This window comes from Gossypium hirsutum, chromosome A11 (genome assembly GCF_007990345.1).
Source record: "Gossypium hirsutum isolate 1008001.06 chromosome A11, Gossypium_hirsutum_v2.1, whole genome shotgun sequence".
NCBI classification, from domain to species: Eukaryota; Viridiplantae; Streptophyta; class Magnoliopsida; order Malvales; family Malvaceae; genus Gossypium; species Gossypium hirsutum.
Genome location: NC_053434.1, coordinates 1,281,252 through 1,299,892, shown reverse-complemented (window position 1 = coordinate 1,299,892; position 18,641 = coordinate 1,281,252). Strand labels below are relative to the sequence as shown.

The window sequence follows — 18,641 nt, the reverse complement described above, 5'->3', positions numbered from 1 at the left end:
GCATGTAAATTATTGTACTAAAAAATTACACAAAGTTCAATTCCCAAGGAAGAGAGGTGGATCACATGGATCTCTTAAATACCAAGCCTTTCCTTAGTCAGAATATCCCTTCTATAGTAATTTAATAGCACAATTAAATACTACTATTATACCCTCAAATATTGAAAGAAAAATAGGACAAAAAAGAACACAAGAGTTTTAACGAGGTTCGGTAAATTATACCTAGTCCTCGGGCACTAACACCAGATGATAACTTTATTATCTCCAAAATATTACAAACAAATAGAATTCCTTAAGAATTCTCAAATGGGAGAAGAAAGAAAACTAAGAGAGAAAGATTGGTTGGGATGGTTGAAATGAGAAATGGTTAGGCCTATTTATAGTTAAGGTTTAGGGACTAACTTCCAAATAGCCTAAAAATTAGGGACCAAAATTGCAATTATCCCATTCAACTTTAAACTCAACTTGCCAACCACTTTTTACTTTCTTCTTTCGGTGTCGATTGCACCTCCCACCATTTTTGACTTTTCAACAGGAAGATCATAACGAGATTGCCCTTCTCGAAGAAGAACTAATCCAGTTAACAGTGAAAAGCTCAACAGTGGTCCCAGTTGAGAATCCGACGTTGATCTGCTCAGTATGGACGAGGAAAACATATAATCCACACAGCCTGCGAGCGCAACTAAAAAGCATTTGGAAGACAAAAAAGAAATTTGAGATTCAGATCGCATGTTAGAATTTATTTACAATCTCATTTGAAGATGAGGAAGATTTAGAACATATTTTAGAAGGACGACCATGGCACTTCCGGAAACAACTAATTATCTTTGAGCGGCTGGCGCAACCTATTGAAAGACACAAGATCATGCTGGTTCATTCTCCGTTTTGGTTAAATGTTGGTCCCTGTCCTCCAAAGTGTGATAAGAAGGATCTTATACATGCAATTAAGGCCGAATATCCATGTGGGAAATAATAATAAAGGAGAAGAATATCCATTCTCAATAGCACTTAAGGCCGAATCATCTGCCATAGGGAAAGAATGTTTAGTTTTTGGTTCACTGATGAAAAAAACAATGAAACAATGTTCCTATACAGAAGGGGAAAAGGAGTGCAAAGAAGATTAGTGCAAAGAAGAGGAGATCCGGCCGGAACCCAGGAGAACAACCAATCGGACGGTGAAGGAAGTTTACTTAGAAGAGAACTCTGTGAACAGGGGAACAAAAATTTCGCAGCTAAACTTTAAGGATACTACTGCTTATCTTTCGCCTCAAGTTTCGCCTATAAAAGGGGAAGATAAATTAAATAAAAATTGGTACACTGAAGAAGACGGATTAAAAGGAAACTTTACAATGGTGGGGCCTACAGAAGAGGAAAGACATTCTAACACAAATAGAGGTACTGAAGGGGACCAGTTTAAAAACAAATCCGCCTTAGATGGGCCCACTAATGACGTTGAAGATATTTTGGGACATAAGATAAGGAGGTGGCGACGTGTGTTAAGCAGAGAGAACAATGATTCTAATATGAGTGAGAGTTAAATTGGAAAGCGAAAAATTGAACAGGTACTGGATCTTGATCCCGAAGTATATCCCGAAAACGGAATAAAAAAAGCAAAATTCAATGATGGGTATTCCGGAGTTATTTCAACAATACAGCCTATTCTATCTCCTTTAAAGAATGACGATGCTCTTCCACAAACCATATCGGCGGATGCCAAACGGTCAGCTGACCGGAAGCAATGAAACTTTTGAGCTGGAATGTCCGAGGATTGGGGAATCCTCGGGCCATTTGAAGGCTTCAAAATATATTGAAGCTTTATAATCCCCAATTGGTCTTCTTGATGGAGACAAAATTAGATAATAAGAGAACGTGTTCAGAGACGTGGTTTTCAAAATGGTTTGGATGTCTCAGCTGAAGGTACTCGTGGAGGATTGAGCCTTGCATGGAACGGGAATAATCTAATTCAAGTTTACAGTTATTCAACTTTCCATATTGATGTGGGAATTACCGACGAAAATAACCAAAATAAATGGCGGTTCACCGGCTTCTATGGGAATCCACGACAAGCAAATTATTGGAACCCACCCATTGTTTGAAAAGTCAAAAAGGGTGGGCACCGAAAGTAGAAAGTAAAATTAGTTGGCAAGTTGGGTTAAAAGTTGGCATGGGATAATTGCAATTTTGGTCCCTAATTGTATAGGGACATTGCAAGTTGATCCTTGAACCTCAACTATAAATAGGCCTAACCATTTCTTACTTTCTTCATCCCACACTTGCCATTCTCTACTTAAGGCAATTGTTCTCTCTCCCTATTTGTAAACTTTCACTTGTATTTTTGGAGTGAAATATATTTGGTAGTGCCCGAGGACGTAGGCAAAATTTGCTGAACCTCGTTAAAATTCTAGTGTTCTTTATTGTTTATTCTGCATATTTTGCAAGTGTCATTGTAGTGATTTATTGTGCTATTAAATTACGATAGAGGGATATTCTGGCTAGGAAAGATCTGGTATGTAAGCGATCCTCGTGATCCACCTCTCTTTCCTGGGAATTGAACTTAGTGTGATTTTTCAGTACAATAATTTTACTTTTTCACACGCTTCCGCGCAACAATTGGTATCAGAGCCAGGTTCGTACTTGGGGAATACGACCGTTTACGATACTATTCACGTATACGGCACTATTTACGTATACAGTACTATTTACGTATATGGCACTATTCACGTATACGGTACTGTTCACGTATACAGTAGTTGGGATTGAGGAGAAAAATGGCAGCAGCATCGTCATCAGCAAGGACTACTATGACAAATGCAAAATTTGAAGTTGAGAAATTTGACGGTACCAATAATTTTGGTATGTGGCAATGTGAGATCCTGGATGTCTTATGTCAACAAGAGCTAGATATAGCCCTTGAAGAAAACCTGACAAGATGGATGACAAGGAGTGGGCCAAGATCAATAGACAGACGTGTGGTACAATCCGCCTATGTTTGGCCAAAGAGCAGAAGTACTCTGTCATGAGGAAGACATCAGCGAAGAAGTTATGGGATACACTGGAAGAAAAGTTTCTAACGAAAAGTCTTGAAAATAGGCTTTATATGAAAAAAAACTTTATCGATTCACGTATGCACTCGGTATGTCGATGAATGACCATGTGAACTCATTCAATAAAATTTTAGCAGACTTGCTAAATTTGGATGAGAAATTTGAAGATGAAGGCAATGCATTATTGTTGTTGAATTCCCTTCTTGATGAATATGATCATCTTACCACCACATTACTTCATGGGAAGGACACGATCACATTTGATGCAGTCTGTAGTGCGTTGTATAGATCTGAGACTCGAAAGAAAGATAAAAGAGATCACAGAGATACAACCGCAGAAGTCTTAACAGTAAGAGGTCATTCACACAGCAGCAAATCTGGTAGAAGGGGAAAGTCCAAAGGGAGACCCGCCAAAGATGAATGTGCCTTTTGCCGTGAAAAAGGGCATTAGAAAAAGAATTGTCCTAAGCTACAAAAGGGCAAGGCTATTTCTAATGCATGTGTAGCGGAGCATGATGAGGAGTCAGACTTTAGCTTGGTTGGCATGGCAATGGCATGTCAAACGGATGAGTAGATTTTGGATTCAGGATGTACTTACCATATGTGTCCTAATAAGGACTGGTTTTCTAGTCTTAAAGAGCTAGAAGGTGGAATTGTTCTTATGGGCAATGATAGTGCTTGTAAGACAATGGGAGTGGGTACAGTCCAATTGAAGAATCATGACGGCTCAATCCAAGTCTTGACAAATGTTCGCTACGTACCTAGCCTGAAGAAAAATCTCATCTCATTAGGTGCCCTAGAATCTAAAGGGCTCACAATCGCTTTGAGAGATGGATTACTAAAAGTAGTAGCTGGGCAACTAACGGTGATGAAAGGCACAAGAAGAAATAACTTGTATTTTTTAAATGAAAGTACAGTTATTGGATCAACATCAACAGTTTCTACAAAAGATGTAGATTCAGAGGCTACCAGATTATGGCATATGCGATTGGGACATGCTGGTGAAAAAGCTTTGCAGACATTGGTGAAGCAAGGCTTATTGAAAGGTGCAAATTCTTGCAAAATAGAATTCTGTGAACATTGTGTTCTGGGCAAGCAGAAGAGGGTAAAATTTGGTCCAGCAATTCACAATACGAAAGGAATTCTAGACTACGTTCACAGTGATGTGTGGGGACCTACCAAAGTAGCTTCTTTGGGAGGTATGCACTATTTTGTTACTTTTGTTGATGATTATTTAAGAAAAGTATGGGTGTATCTAATGAAAAGAAAAAATGAAGTTTTGGATGCATTTCTGAAATGGAAGAAGATGGTGGAGACTCAGACTGGTCGAAAGGTCAAATGACTTCGATCAGATAATGGTACTGAGTACAAAAACGATCCATTTCTACAAGTATGCCAAGATGAGGGCATTGTGCGACACTTCACTGTTCGGGATACACCACAGCAAAATGGGGTGGCAGAACGAATGAATCGAACTATACTGGAGAAAGTTCGATGTATGTTGTCCAATGCTAGATTGGGCAAAGAATTTTGGGCTGAGGCAGTTACATATGCGTGCTATCTAATTAACCGTTTGCCATCAGCTGTAATAAATGGAAAAACTCCTATGGAGATGTGGACTGGTAAATCTGCTACTGATTATGGTTCTTTGCATGTATTTGGTTCCACTGCATATTATCATGTAAAAGAATCTAAGTTAGACCCAATAGCAAAGAAAGCATTATTCTTGGGTATAACTGATGGAGTAAAAGGATATCGTCTCTGGTGTCCTGATACAAGGAAGATTGTTTTCAGTAGAGATGTGACTTTTGATAAATCAACCATGTTGAAGTATAAGGATTCACAAAAGGATGACAAAACCAGTAGTACTTTGCAGCAGGTGGAGCTTGAAAAGGTTAACGATGATCCAGCTAATATTGAAGGGACAAATGATGAAGAGGTTCCTACCCAAGAACCTCTACAGCAACAAGATTCAATTGCATATAGAAGGCCAAGAAGAGAGATTCGTAAGCCTGCTCGCTTTGATGATATAGTGGCCTATGCACTTCCAATTACAGATGATGATGTTCCTTCTACTTACACAGAAGTAATAAGTAACCCTGATGGTGTAAAGTGGAAGCAAGCAATGAATGAAGAAATGCAGTCTCTTCATAAAAATAAGACCTGGGAGTTGGTAACACTACCCAAGGGAAAGAAGGCAATTGGATGCAAATGGGTATATGCAAAGAAGGAAGGATTTCCTGATAAAAATGAAATTCGATACAATGCTAGATTAGTAGGAAAGGGTTACGCTCAGAAAGAAGGAATAGACTACAATGAAGTGTTTTCTCCAGTTGTGAAGCATTCGTCTATTCAGATTTTGCTAGCCTTGGTTGCGCAATATGATCTTGAACTAGTTCAGCTTGATGTGAAGACCGTGTTTTTACACGGTGATTTGGAAGAGGAAATCTATATGACTCAGCCAGATGGATTCAAGGTTGCTGGAAAAGAAAATTGGGTTTGCAAACTGACAAAGTCGCTTTATGGATTGAAGCAATCTCCGAGGCAGTGGTACAAGCGATTTGATCAGTTCATGAAAGGGCAAAGGTACACAAGAAGTAAATTTGATCATTGCGTGTATTTTCAGAAGCTACAAGAAGGAACTTTCATATACTTGCTCTTATATGTTGATGATATGCTAATAGCATCTAAGAGCAAAGTTGAGATTGAAAGATTGAAGACTCAACTCAATCTCGAGTTTGAGATGAAAGATCTAGGAGAAGCTAAAAAGATTCTCGGCATGGAAATATGGAGAGATAGAGCTCATGATAGAGTTAGCTTGTCTCAGAAGCAGTATTTGAAAAAAGTACTACAGCAGTTTGGCATGAACGAGCAGACAACCTGTAAGTACCCCGTTGGCTTCTCATTTCAAGCTTTCTACACAACTATCTCCTTCGACGAATACGGAACGAGAATACATGTTGCAAGTTCCGTATTCTAATGCAGTGGGTAGCTTGATGTATGTAATGGTGTGTACAAGACCCGACATTTCACAGGCAGTTAGTATAGTGAGCAGGTATATGCATAATCCTGGAAAAGGACATTGGCAAGCTGTGAAATGGATTCTACGGTATATTCAGAAGACCGTGGATGTTGGATTACTGTTCAAGCAGGATAATACACTTGGTAAAGGTGTTATTGGGTACGTTGATTCTGACTATGCCAGTGATTTGGACAAGCGAAGATCAACCACCGGTTATGTGTTTACACTTGCTGGAGGACCAATAAGTTGGAAGTCTACACTACAGTCTACAGTTGCATTGTCAACCACAGAAGCCGAGTACATGGCTGTAACAGAGGCTGTAAAGGAGGCTATTTGGTTACAAGGTATGGCTAAAACCTTGGGATTGGTTCAGGAGCATATTAACGTGTATTGTGATAGTCAAAGTGCTATTCATTTAGCAAAGAATCAAGTCTATCATGCACGTACAAAACATATCGACGTACGATTCCATTTTGTGCGGGAAATTATTGAAGAGGGAAAAATTTGTCTTCAGAAGATCAAGACTGCAGATAATCCCGCAGATATGATGACCAAGGTGGTAACATCAACCAAGTTCGAACATTGTTTGAACTTGATTAATATCCTGCAAGTTTAACAGTTGAAGAAGGCACTATCAAGTATTGTTGTCAAAGGCAGAAAGAATTGTGTGAAGATAAGATTATCCTAATCAAATCTTCAAGGTGGAGATTATTGGAACCCACCCATTGTTTGAAAAGTCAAAAAGGGTGGGCACCGAAAGTAGAAAGTAAAATTGGTTGGCAAGTTGGGTTAAAAGTTGGCATGAGATAATTGCAATTTTGGTCCCTAATTGTATAGGGACATTGCAAGTTGATCCTTGAACCTCAACTATAAATAGGCCTAACCATTTCTTACTTTCTTCATCCCACACTTGTCATTCTCTACTTAAGGCAATTGTTCTCTCTTCCTATTTGTAAACTTTCACTTGTATTTTTGGAGTGAAATATATTTGGTAGTGCCCGAGGACGTAGGCAAAATTTGCTGAACCTCGTTAAAATTCTAGTGTTCTTTATTGTTTATTCTGCATATTTTGCAAGTGTCATTGTAGTGATTTATTGTGCTATTAAATTACGATAGAGGGATATTCTGGCTAGGAAAAATCTGGTATGTAAGCGATCCTCGTGATCCACCTCTCTTTCCTGGGAATTGAACTTAGTGTGATTTTTCAGTACAATAATTTTACTTTTTCACACGCTTCCGCGCAGCACAAATAAACAAGAATCATGGAATTTACTCCGCCAATTAAAAGAGATGTATTCGTTGCCATGGTGTGTATGTGGGGATTTTAACGAGATTATGTATGCACACGAGAAAATTGGAGGGAGAGTAAAGGATGAACGGCAAATGGAGGAATTTAGAAGAGTTTTAAAAGAATATGATCTAGTTGATATGGGTTTTCATGGGCAAAAGTTTATATGGGAAAGGGGAAATTTCGCGGATACAAATATAAGGGAGAGGCTTGTCAGGGGGCTTGCAAACTTGGAATGGATGAATTTATTTAACGATTATTTCGTACAAAATTTACCCCCCTCTTTTTCTGACCATTGTCCGATCCTCATCAAAACTACGCCAATGATGAAGCATTTTGGAAATTGTTTCTTTAGATTTGAGTCTTGGTGGATAACTGAGTCGTCATGCGAGGATCTAATTAAGGAAGTTTGGACAAAGACGTCTGGAAATGTCCTTGAAAAATTAGAACACATCCGGGTTGCCCTCAAAAGATGAGAGAAAAACGTTAAGGGAGAACATCGGAAAAGAGCAATGAATCTCCGTGAACGACTGTTTGAGCTCGATAACATGGAGAGGGATGATGATATTTTAGCAGAAATAATTGATGTGAAATTAGAATTAAATTGGGAGATGGAGAAGGAAGAGATGTATTGGGAGCAGAGAGCCCGAACAAATTGGTTGCGACACGGCGACAGAAATACGACTTTCTTTCACAATATGGCATCTCAGAGACGCAAAATTAATAAATACGAGGGCTAGAAGACAATGAGGGTATTCTTAGAACAGAAGAGGAAGAAATTGAAGAGATTTTACAAGACTATTTTACGAGGCTCTTCCACTCCAATGGGATTGGCAACACTAGCCATCTTCTTTTAGGTGTTGCGAGGAAAATCAGTGGGGAAACAAACCATATGTTAACTGCAAAATACAAAAAGGAAGATATCACTGAGGCACTAAACAACATTGGTCCAACAAAAGCCCCAGGTCCTGACGGCTTCCCATCAATCTTTTTTCAAAAATATTGACACATAGTGAGAGGTGAGGTTTGTGATTTTTGTTTAGACGTTCTCAATAAAGGACAATCTCTGCAAAACCTTAATCACACATATTGTTTTAATCTCGAAGATTTCTCATCCGAGAAACCCATCACATTTTAAACCAATTAGCCTTTGTTCGGTCCTTTACAAAATAATCTCCAAAACTATTGCTAATAGATTCCAAAACGTCCTTAAACATTGTATTGATCTTGCTCAAAGTGCCTTTATACCAAGTTGACTAATCACTGATAATGTTTTGCTTGCTTATGAGATTCTACATTCTATGAGGAACAAAAGGGTGGGAAATAAGAGTTTTACGGCAATAAAGATCGATATGAGCAAGGCATACGATAGGGTGGAATGGGAATTTTTGGAGCAAATGATGGGCAAAATGAGATTTGATGGAAGTTGGATTCGACTTATTATGCACTGTATAAGCACAGTCTCCTACTCGGTTATTCTAAATGGTGGAGTCGGGAAAACGTTTTGGCCAATGAGGGGATTACGTCAAGGAGATCCGCTGAGTCCTTTTTTATTTCTTATCTGCAGTGAGGGTTTATCGACTCTATTAAGACTCGCAAGAGAGGAAGGGTCTCTGAGAGCAATTAAAGCATGCAGGAGTCCCCAGATTACTCACCTACTGTTCGCTGATGATTGTATTCTTTTTGGGGAGGCATCTGAAGAAGGTACGGGTTCTTTCGAACAAGTTTTAAAAGAATATGAAAGCTGCTCAGGGCAATGCGTAATTATGGGAAATCAACTGTGTTCTTTAGCTCAAACACTAACGATATGGTCAGATTTAATATTTCAAATAGATTAGGGATTAAGGTGTCAACAAATTCTGAGAAATATCTAAGCCTACCAAACATGGTGGGAAGAAGGAGACGCCAGGCTTTTCAACATTTAAAAGATCGCATCAAGATAAAAATTGATAGCTGGAGCACAAGGTTGTTATCGCAGGGAGGGAAAGAAGTCTTCATAAAGGCTATTTTGCAAGCAATTCCAACTTATACGATGGGCTGCTTTCTGTTACCAAAATCAGTATGTGAAGACATTGAAAAAATAATAGCAAATTTCTGGTGGCAAAAAGGGTATGGGAAACGAGGGATACATTGGTGCTCTTGGAGTAATTTATGTAAACTAAAGGAGAATGGAGGCCTTGGATATCGCAATTTGACAAAATTTAACCTGGCTCTTCTCGCGAAGCAAGGTTGGAGACTAATTGAAAATCCTACTTCTCTTCTAGCGAAAACCTTAAAAGCTAAATATCATCCAAATTCAGAGTTCCTAAACTCAGAACTAGGAAACTTACCCTCATACACTTGGAAAAGTATATGGGCTGCAAAGGGTCTCTTGTTGTCGGGACTTTGTTGGCGAATTGGCAACGGACGAGATGTTCGAATTGAAGAGGATATATGGGTTCCGAATACTGAAAATTTACATATTCAACAGGGGGTGAGAAATCAGAGTAAAACGAGGGTAGCAGATCTAATCGACAGTAACAATAGGTCATGGAAAACAGAGCTGCTCGAACACACCTTCTCAACAGATGATGTCCAAAAAATTCTCCAAATCCCACTCACTACAATTCCCCACGACAACTTTCTGGCTTGGAGGGGGGAGTCAACAGGTGAATACTCAGTGCGAAGTGGGTATAAATTGTTATTACATGGTAACTTGCTTACTAATAATAGTTACAAGCTATGGGATAGTGACCTCCCTTCAAAAATACTTATTACAGTTTCGAGAGCCACCTTAAATTATTTGCCTACTCTAGTGAATCTAAGAATCAAAAGATTAACAAACGAGGGAGTATGTCCAAGATGCAAGAAAGGCCTGGAGAACAGGGAGCATATATTCCGTGATTGCACTGTTACAAAAGAAACATGGAATACATTACGATATGATTGGCCCCAGGATTTATCTCATTTGGAGTTCTTGGATTGGTTTACCTGGTTCATGCTAAACAAAGAGAACGACAGTTGCCGTATGTTCATTTGCGCTATCTGGGCTATCTGGCATGCTAGAAATCAATGGATCTATGAAGGACGACGGAGATCTGGAACAGAGACAGCAAGATTTATATTAGAGTATCTCCAAGAGCTGAACACCATAAAGCAGATATATCCTACATCAAGAATGTCTCAAGAGCTGTGGAAGCCTCCGGAGCAAGGGTTCTGCAAAATCAATTTCGATGCTGCAGTGGATACTAAAAACTACAGATCATGCTCAGGAATCATCATCAGAGACTGTAATGGGGATGTCATGAATTCAACAACCACAATAAACGAAAATGTACCTTGCAGCTGAAGCCCTTGCATGTTTACACGGACTTGAAATGGGGAAGATTCTGGGGTTAAAATATGTGGAAATTGAAGGAGATTCCGTGGCAATTATTAAAAGAGTCAAAAGCAGAAATAGAGATAAATCGGTAATAGGGGCACACATCCATAATATTAAAGAACTGAGTAAGGCCTTCTACGAGTGTAAGTTTCAACATGTCAGACGAACAGTTAATGAGCATGCGCATATACTGGCAACAAGGGGTTTAAAAATGAAGAATACTACTCACCTTGCCCAGAGAAATAATGGTCTGGATATTACAATCGCTGAAGTCGATCGCGGATGGTGTTGAAGAAGAACCGAAGGTTTAAGATTGAGAAGAGAACCATTTATTTTTGCCAGACGATTGATCTTCTCCAGGAGCTGCTATAATTGAGAAAGAAGATTTTTTCAACAGGGTTTAGAAATGACAGCTCATAAAGCTGGGTTACCTTCCCTTTCTTTTGTCGTTTAATTTGTTTCTTTATTAGTATTTTAATAGGCCTGTGTATGTTTGGGCCATGCTTTATTTTCTTAGGAACAAGTTATAGTTTCCTTTCTTATTAATACAACCCAGCTTTTATTAAAAAAAAAAAGCATGTTAAATCAATTTAATAAATTTTTTATTTTTTATTTTTAATTATTAATTATTATTGATTTAGTGTTTGAAATCAATAATTCAATCACTTACTAAAAGAATTGACATGTATCGTGTTATTACCAAAATAATTATCCCGATATAAACCCACGTTTCCAACCATATAAATCCACGAGGCCATGTGTATATATCTGTTTTTCTTTGTTTCTGTGTCGATTACAAAAAAGTATAATCTCTACATCGATTACATTCAGTATAGTTTTCTTTCATGATTTATTTAAATGCTTCTCTTTGGCTATTTAACACGAAATTTGCATTTCATACGATTCATCTTCCATTTTTGTCAGCCCTTGTTTTCCTTTTACCACAGTATTTATATTCTATCGACATGTGGCTATTTAACTCAATCAAGTTCTTGAAAACCTATTGCAGATGGCTTTGAATTTGATTATTGGCTTCAATTGGAGCATTGTCGAAACTCGAAATTAACTGCTGTGAAAATGCATTGGAGCGTTTTGCAGTTTCCTTTTCTACTGATCAATTGATAGGTACGTTGTAAATGGGAATGAATGTTTCGCTTTGATTCAATTTCGATTTGAATTGAACAGTTGAACTTATGAATTGCTTGTTTGATTTAAAGTTTCTTTATTTTGAGGATCTTTGTGGTATTGTTGAATTCTATATAGGTTTTAATGATCAAGGAAAAGAGCAAAGATGGAGGATTTATGGACTCTGTTTTGTGGGGATTTCACTTGTTCATATAGTGAAGGAAAGCTATGCCATTCTATTTTTTGGCATTTCACCCATCCCTCTTCTTGCATTAATCAAGGGACCATAACTTGTTTCAATATTGTGCTATTAATCATGCTCTTATTCAACATGATTCAGAAACCATTGCCGAAACCGGTTGCAGTTCCTGCTCGGTTTCGAAATTATTCTGCTTTACAGATGGCTTCAGCCATTGTTAGTGGTTGTCTCGGAATGGTGTACTTGTGCTTAGGCATTTGGATTTTGATAGAGAAGTTGAGGAAAACACAGACTGTTTTGCCTATGAATTGGTGGTTGCTAGCTTTGTTTCAGGGCTGCACATGGTTGTTGGTAGGTTTAATTGTGAGCCTTAAGGGTAATCAACTTCCCAAGACACCACTTCGTATACTTTCGATTCTCACCTTCATATTTGCGTCAATTATTTGTATTTTATCGATTTTTGCTGCTATTTTGAATGGAATAGTCACGATAACAATAGTTTTAGATGCTTTATCATTACCTGGGGCAATATTGTTGCTATTATGTGCTTGCAAGGGATATGGATATGAAGATGGTGATCAGAACACCAATGAATGTGGCCTTTATGGCCCTTTAAGTGCTGATCACAATGGCAGTACCAAAGCTGCTTGCACTGAGCAAGTTACCCAATTTGCCACAGCTGGTTGCTTTAGTAAACTATCCTTTTGGTGGTTGAACCCTTTGATGAAAAAAGGTAGGGAGAAGACTCTTCAGGATGAAGATATACCTAAGTTAAGTGAGGCAGAGAGAGCAGAAAGCTTCTATTTGTTGTTCTCATACCGATTGAACAAGCAAATGCAATCCAAGCCATCATCACAGGCATCTATTTTGAAGACCATAATTTTATGCCACAGGAGAGAGATTTTTGTGTCTGGCTTTTTTGCATTGTTGAAGATAGTAACTGTTTCCTCTGGTCCACTGCTTCTTAATGCTTTCATTTTGGTTGCTGAGGGAAAAGGAAATTTCAAATACGAAGGTTATTTATTGGCCATTGCTCTCTTCTTAGCAAAAAGTTTAGAATCCTTACCACAAAGACAATGGTACTTTCGAACCAAACTAATAGGTCTTAAAGTAAGGTCTTTACTCACTGCAGCTATACATAAGAAGCAACTGAGATTATCCAATGCTGCAAGGTTGACGCACTCGAGTGGTGAGATAACAAATTATGTTACAGTTGATGCCTATAGGATTGGAGAATTTCCTTTCTGGTTCCATCAGACATGGACAACAAGCCTTCAGCTATGCATTGCTTTAGTGATTCTCTTCCAAGCTGTTAGACTAGCCATGATTGCAGCTCTAGTTGCAATCATTCTCACTGTGCTATGCAATACTCCACTAGCCAAGTTACAGCACAGGTTACAAAGCAAGCTAATGGGTGCACAAGATGAGAGACTTAAGGCTAGTTCTGAGGCTCTTATAAACAAGAAGGAGCTGAAGCTGTATGCGTGGGAGAACCATTTTAAGAAAGTTATTGAGAATTTAAGGGCAGAGGAATATAAATGGCTATCAGCAGTGCAGTTGCGAAAAGCATACAATAGCTTTCTCTTTTGGTCTTCCCCTGTTTTGGTCTCTGCTGCTACCTTTGCTGCTTGTTATTTCCTGAAAATTCCTCTGCATGCTAGTAATGTCTTCACTTTTGTGGCCACATTACGTCTTGTTCAGGATCCTGTAAGATCCATACCTGATGTTATCGGAGAATAACGACCTATCCATTTCTATTAAATCAGGAGAGTTTTCCTGGGAAGAGAATTCTTCAAAACCCAATCTAAGAAACATAACATTAGAGATTAGGATGGGAGAGAAAGTGGCCATATGTGGAGAAGTTGGCTCTGGTAAATCAACCCTTTTAGCCACAATTCTTGGAGAAGTCCCTAACGTCCAAGTATCCGCAAGTCATAAAATTTGATTCTTTATGAAGGACGGATGCCTTTAGCCTTTTTTCTCAGCATATTGCTTCCTTTCATCTTCTTTTCTTAGCAGGTCTAAATAACATAAGGTAATTTGCTTCATTGTACAGATTCAAGTATTTGGAAAGATTGCTTATGTTTCTCAAACAGCCTGGATTCAAACAGGAACAATACAAGATAACATATTATTTGGATCTGCCATGGATAGGCAATGATATGAAGAAACACTTGAGAGGCGCTCCTTGGTGAAGGATCTACAGTCGTTTCCCATGGTGATCTAGCTGAAATAGGCGAACGAGGAGTGAATCTTAGTGGTGGTCAGAAACAGCGAATTCAACTTGCTCGAGCTCTCTATCAGGATGCTGATATATACCTCTTAGATGATCCATTCAGTGCTGTGGATGCCCACACAGCTACAAGTTTATTTAATGTAACTACAATCAACAGTCAGCTTGCAATTTGTTTAATTATCAACTTATGTGAAAGCTGACTTAAGATTATTGCAGGAATATGTTATGGAAGCACTATCACGGAAGGCAGTATTACTTGTGACCCATCAAGTTGATTTCCTACCTGCTTTTGATTCTGTTTTGGTTAGTGTATATATTGCCAGAGCATAAAGGATTGTCTTTCTTTTTCGTTCTCTATGAAAACCTTTGCATCTTTTTATGTTTCAACAAAACATATTGTTGTAATGTTGATTTTATTGAAGTTAATGTCAGATGGGGAGATCCTGCAAGCAGCTCCTTATTAGATTCCAGTCGAGAATTTCAGGACCTTGTTAATGCACACAAAGAAACTGCTGGGTATGGAAGAGCTGTTAAAGCAAGATCTTCCGTGAGTAATGGAACATCCACTAGAGAGATCAAGAAGAGTTATGTGGAAAAACTGTTTATACAATCTAAAGGTGGTCAATTGATTAAGCAAGAAGAAAGGGAAAAAGGAGATACCGGGCTTAAGCCATATATACAATATCTCAATCAAAACAAAGGGTTTTTGTTGTTCTCCGTTTCTGTTTTAACTCACATTTTGTTTATGGGCGGTCAGATATTGCAAAACTCTTGGATGGCTGCTAAGGTTGACAGTCCTAATGTTAGCACATTGAAACTGATCGAAGTTTACTTGGTGATTTGTGTTTTCTCAACACTATTCTTGCTATTTAGATCTCTTTCCATAGTTACCTTGGGTATTAGTTCCTCAAAATCTCTATTTTCACAGCTGCTAAATTCCCTTTTTCGTGTACCTATGTCATTCTACGACTCCACTCCTTTGGGAAGAATACTAAGTCGGGTAAGCATCCCACCAAGAGAATATTTACGTAACAGGAAAATGGTTCTCGTAACTAACATTTATTCCTTCTTTCCATATAGGTATCTTCTGATCTGAGCAATGTTGATATTGATATCCCATTCAGCTTAATCTTCACCATTGCGGCTACCGTAAATACTTGTAGCAATCTTGTAGTTCTGGCTGTTGTTACTTGGCAAGTCCTATTTGTTTCAATACCAATTATCAATGCAGCAATTCGCTTAGAGGTAACACACTAAAAGTTTTGTTTCAAAACTCGATGATTTTAGTATGTCACTATGTAAATTTGACTAATCTTGAAAACATTTTTGGGTTGTATATAGAAATATTACTTTTCCACGACGAAAGATTTAATGAGGATAAATGGCACAACCAAATCCTTGGTAGCAAATCATCTAGCTGAGTCAATAGGTGGAGCCATTACAATAAGGGCTTTTGATGAGGAAGAACGGTTCTTTGCAAAGTGCCTTGACCTCATCGACACTAATGCTAGTTCGTTCTTCCACAGTTTTTCGGCGAACGAATGGTTGGTCCTGCGGTTAGAGACACTTAGTTATGCTGTTCTTGCCTCTGCCGCACTCTGCATGGTTTTGCTTCCTACTGGGACTTTCAGTTCTGGTTAGTGTAAGAAACTATCACTCTTGTATACTAAATCAAGAATCTCATAGAAATTAATCCTCCATATCAATCATTGCAGGGTTTATTGGTTTGGCGCTTTCTTATGGTCTTTCATTGAATTTGTCCCTTGTATCTTCAATTTACTACCAATGCACTACTGAAAATCACATCATTTCTGTAGAAAGGATTAATCAATACATGTATATACCAAGTGAAGCCCCTGAAATTATAGAGGAGAATCGTCCTCCTTACAATTGGCCAGCTATGGGTAAAGTGGATATCTGTGATTTACAGGTATATTTTTTCTTTGGATGTTCTATACAGAACCAATTAGTATACTGAGAATTTATTTGAACAGATCAGATATTGGCTCAATGCACCATTAGTTCTTCGAGGAATCAGTTGAACAATTCAAGGAGGGCACAAGATTGGTATCGTTGGCCGAACTGGTAGTGGGAAGACAACTCTAATCAGTGCTTTATTCCGTCTGGTAGAGCCAGCTGCAGGGAAGATTGTAGTAGATGGCATTGACATCTCTACTATTGGCCTTCACGATCTAAGGTCACGGTTTGGAATAATACCACAGGATCCTACCCTTTTTAATGGAACTGTTAGATACAATTTGGATCCTCTATCCCAACACACTGACCAAGAGATATGGGAGGTAAATTTTAATTTCTTTTGCCAATGATTCCTTCCATCATTTTAACACTATGAATATAATGGATAGTTGATATTTCATCTGCATTTTAAGGTTCTTGATAAGTGTCAACTTCGAGAGGCTGTTCGGGAAAAAGAAGAGGGACTGTACTCCTTACGTAAATTTCCTGAAACTTGATCATATCCTATTCCTTTTTGTTTTATATGTTGACAAAAGCCAATTGGTCATGAAGTTGTGGAAGATGGATCAAATTGGAGCATGGGACAACGACAACTATTTTGTTTAGGCCGTGCTCTGTTGAGAAGAAGTCGAGTATTGGTGCTTGATGAAGCAACAGCATCGATTCATAATGCAACTGACTTCATTCTGCAAAGAACTATTTGTACTAAATTTGCAGATTGTACTGTTATCACAGTGGCACACAGGATACCAAACGATGGTACTCGCCATCAGTGATGGAGAGTTTCTTTAATGCTGACCTGAGAATCAACATTTACATACAAACATACTTTGCACTGCATGCACTTCTTTCATCTTGCAGGCATCTTTCAATAATTAGGCATTCTACACTAGCATTTGAACCTTGGGAAAAAGGGGATTATATTGCCCCCATTTATTGTTTGGTAAACTAAACTGGTAGTTATCTAACTACCAGTAAATTTTTTTTTATCACTCAACTATGATAAGTTACAAAATAGTCACCGAACTATTTGAATTTTTTGTAGTCATTAGCCGTTAAATTACTAACAGAAAAATAACTTGGAAGCTTTTAAAATTGGCATAATATCAATTTTAGTCCTCAACATTTATACATTGTGTCAATTTAGTTTTGATTCTAAAAAATTTAATCCTCAACATTTACACATATGAAATTTGGTTTTTTTCTGCAACTTCACTGTTTTTTGTGACATTGGGGGTTAATTTTAAAAGAATGAAAAAATGGGCATTCGGTTAAAAATTTCATCTATTTTTACTATTAAAAACTAATCTCTCTATATTAGCATGAGGTATAATGCCACATCAGTTTTAATAGTAGAAATAGATGACATTTTTAATTAAAAGAACTAACCTGCTCTTTAATCTTACATATAAGTTTGTTTACTCTTTTTTTATTGGTAAAAGGTAAATATAATTTGACTCAGGACCTTCATGGTACTTTTACTAGATTATACCCTTTTTCCTAATAAAATCACATAAGAATGAGGTTGTTTCTTTATTATACTTCAGGCAAACTGATGGAGTATGATGAGCCGAAGAAGTTAATGGAAAGAGAAGGTTCACTGTTCGGGCAACTTGTTAAGGAATACTGGTCTCAGTGTCACTCTGCAGAATCGCATTGAAGTTGTTCACCAAGTTTTCATTCATTTTATCCTTACTTGATCAAATAAGGTTGCTGGGTTTGTAAAGCAAAGGACAGGGAGTAAGAAGTTGTTCTAGGTTCATAGATGCCGTCGTTGCCGGTTCGTGGATCCGAGAAGAAACTACAATAGATAAGAAACATGCTATATTCATAGGATTTTAAAGGGAAGCTGAAAGCAAATAAGGAAGAGGAGACTGTTCAGAATTGCAGGGGAATAACAGATTTCTTGTGTAAACCAATTACGGGTTCAAATTCAATGGCTATAATCTCTTTTTTTTTTTAACTCAAAATTATAGGCTCTCTTCTACAAAAAAAAATGGAAACAATAATATTAATTAAACACATTGATGGGTGAGGTAAAAATAAAAAAATTAAAAGGATCCATCGGTGAAGAAAGAAGTTGACAGATTAATTAAAGGGTAAACTATCTCAGTCTTAGTAAGTTACAAAATGGTCAATAAATTATTTAAAAAATTTTATTTAAATCACAAGATTATTATTTCTTTTTTAAAGTCCGGCTAATGTGCTCTAAGTGATGATAGGACGATTGATATGGTGGATCAGTATCCCATTAACAAATAGAATAACATATTTTAGATCCAAATTGATTTAATGATTAATGTTGAAGATAAAAAAAAATTATTTGAATTTTGATTTGCTGTATAACCTTCAAAGTTATTTAATAAAAAAAACTTAATTGTTGGAGTAA

General features: G+C 37.7%; 1 pseudogene; it reads left to right on the top strand.

Moving 5' to 3' along the window:
- Positions 1-11,211: 11,211 nt before the first annotated feature.
- Positions 11,212-18,213, top strand: LOC107924752 (ABC transporter C family member 10-like; annotated as a pseudogene).
- The last annotated feature ends 428 nt before the right edge of the window (positions 18,214-18,641 follow it).